Genomic DNA, 3,034 nt, shown 5'->3' with positions numbered 1-3,034 from the left:
AAGCCTCTGGCTACAGCCTCTTTACCAAGCCTGCTTATAAGGAGTCAGGGTATAGGTTCTGTCCTTAATTCCAAAATATATAAGATCCCTATGTTCTATTATTCTTTGAAGAATCATCTTTGATGGTGCATTCTCCCAGAGACACTGTTCCCAGAGTCCCAGAGCTTTGGCTCTGTGTGGAATTAAGCACTTGACTCTAAGTGATGGCCAAATATTGATCACTCTCTTGTTCTGATTAAAGATTTGATCTTTATGACTACTTCAGTGGTTCTGTGTTTTTCCAAGTTGACAATGGTATTGGCATACTATGGTCCATGGGGTCATAAAGAGTCTAGGACTTACCAGTAGGCAAAGTGGCCATCTCTTCAGATCAAGATGGCAACTCAGATACTGGCCATAGCATCAAGCTGACGACCCCAGACCTTAGAAAAATGGTATTACAAGGCTAGAGGATTCAACAAACTTGGGTTAATGTGTGATAACACACTTTATAAAAATGAAGATGTTAAAGAGTCTAGAAGGAGGCTTCCAGAGAATGTGTATAATGATCAAATGTTTTGTATCAAGAGAGCTCTGGATCTGACCATGAGGCAGCAAACATTGCCCAAAAACCAGTGGACAAAATACAAAGAGGACAAACTGTAGGAAGTCAGTAAGAGATAGAGTAAATTTCATGGATTAGCTTTAAGAGGAAAAGAGGAGAATTTAGATACAAGCCCTGAGGGGAAAGATTCTGGAAGGAAGAAGTGGATCTGACATGGGCACTGTACCCTCAGAAACCTGGGTGAACTATTATCAGGGAAACTCCCTTGCCCTTGCATCCTCCTGACTCTGAACTTAGAAACACCCAATGACCACCACCCCCCAGGGTCCTGAGATGTTTATCCTCCTTGATTGTCCTCTAGATTTAAGATGCACAAAGAGATGAATCTTTATGCTTCCAGGTAGACCCCAGTCAGATGACCACCCCACCTCACCAAATGCCTGAGGGACTAACACTCTATAGATCATGTCCACACCATGACATAGCATCTGTTGTAAAGAGTATAAAAGCCCCAGAATGATGTCCTCTGGGGGACAGCCTTTCCATCCATGCTGTCCCCATGGGGAACAGCCTTTCCATTCATGCTGTCCTCCCAGGAACTGCTTCCCATCTTGCTGTCCCACCTTGCTATCCTCCTCACCATTCTCAACATTACTTTCTAAATTAATAAATTTTTCTTTTTGTTTTTAAAGCTAAGTTTTGGAGTCTTGCATTCTTGCAAAAGGTATCCTTCCCAAACCCTAGGGGTACACATCTGAACCCCATAACAGATCTTGGGGTTTGACTTTTTAACTGACACTCTCTGGATCTGGCTTTGACTGAGCTGGAAAGAGGATCTTTGTTCTGGCAATTTCCCCTTGGAAGTCCTAATCTTGTGGAAAGGTTACTGATTCCTTGGTTTGAGCTTGGAGTGGACTATTTTTTCCCTGAAGTACAGAGACCATCTGTCTGAGATCCATCTGTCAGAAATCCACTTGGTGATGGTAAACTCTAGGATTTGGTCATCTGGGACTCTGGGTACATCTAGAAACAACCCCCAGGCTTTAGGGAAGAGTTCAAATACATCTGTGAATCCTTCCTTTTTATTATTTTTTGATATTCCATACTAATTAAATTAGCTTATAGTCAGATAGCTGGGTTTTCTGGGTCTTAGAGGTAAGGAGTTTAGAGTAGCTTAAGTGAATTCTCTAGAAGAAGAAATAATTCACCTTGAGGTGAAAGAGGTTGGGTGGAGATTAGATCTATAGTTTTAGAAACCTACCTATCATTTCCCCTTTATTCCTATTATAAAAAATAAACTTGTTTCTAGAACCAAGGGGTTTTGTGCTTTACTGGCCCTAAAGAAGTCCCTAGGTGTCTAGGAAGGATTTTTATTTCAAAACTATACTTTCAACCATATCCAAAGGATATTAAATGTGAAAGAAAAGAGAACGAGGAATGGAATAAGAAGTAATCATGTTAAAAAGAATATCAATACGTTAGTCCTCAAAACATTTTTAATAAGCCTGGTTGTGCAAAATATGAGATTAACCAATTGTAATTGTGTGCTGTAGATTTACTTAATTTAAATAAATGTCTATCATAGAATAAAAAAATTACTACACAACAAGGTTCTGATGAACTTAAATAACCTGATAAATAACCAGGAGATATTTTCAGGCTGGATACAATTCTTGGCCCAGAAATGAAAACAAATAGGTATCCACCTACTCTACCAAAGAGTAAAGTTGGCCCTGCCCATTATAAACCAGGGTCAGTCCCTGAAATTTTAATCCCCTTTCATAAATTCCAACCTGCCTGCATCATAGAACAATAGATACAATCAGAAAGCTTGTGATGCTAATAAGTTATGTTAATTGGGTATGCTAATGAGCTGTGCTAATGAGTGAATTTCAGGGCTTCTGTGAGTAAGGAGACAGAAATGTTAAAGGGGTGCAGGGAAAGATTACAGTCACAATCACAATCTTCTTTTAAACTTGGCATTTGGAATCTGGTTTCTCTCTAATTTTCTTTTTGAGAGTTTATAGCAATCTTTTCAAATGTCCCTAAACACTAGGTTTATTTAAATCTTGGCTTGTTCCAGGCATTCCCTAATACAAAATGGTGATATGCTAATGTGTTCATGGCTGGGTCTTGGAAAAATTCAGTTGTAGAGATGTAAACCTGAGTTCCTATCAAGTGTTAGTAAGGCCTCAAGAAAAAGAATCTCTAATTCTTCAAGGACTAGAGGAATAAATATATAAAACATCATGATGAGTTGTTCATCCTTCATTTTTGAAGAAGACCAATAACATCACAGGAATTTCAGTAAGACAGAGTTGCCCAAAGTCATCAGCCTCATTCTCTCCTCCAGAGTCATCAAAGTCCAGTAGTAAGAAAAAAGTCAGGATGACTGATGATGGCCACCTGGGTTGCAGGGGGATGACCTTGGTATCTTCCATGTTTAACTGAACTCTCAGAGTTCCACAGCACATGCATCAGCTGCCTTCA

At 39.5% G+C, this 3,034-nt stretch overlaps 1 pseudogene; it reads left to right on the top strand.

Moving 5' to 3' along the window:
* The first annotated feature begins 375 nt into the window (after positions 1-375).
* Positions 376-1,997, top strand: LOC100617087 (cytochrome b-c1 complex subunit 7-like; annotated as a pseudogene).
* The last annotated feature ends 1,037 nt before the right edge of the window (positions 1,998-3,034 follow it).

Source organism: Monodelphis domestica, chromosome 1 (assembly GCF_027887165.1).
Source record: "Monodelphis domestica isolate mMonDom1 chromosome 1, mMonDom1.pri, whole genome shotgun sequence".
NCBI lineage: Eukaryota > Metazoa > Chordata > Mammalia > Didelphimorphia > Didelphidae > Monodelphis > Monodelphis domestica.
The sequence above is the reverse complement of the archived record's forward strand: the minus strand, read 5'-3'. Positions and strand labels throughout refer to the sequence as shown.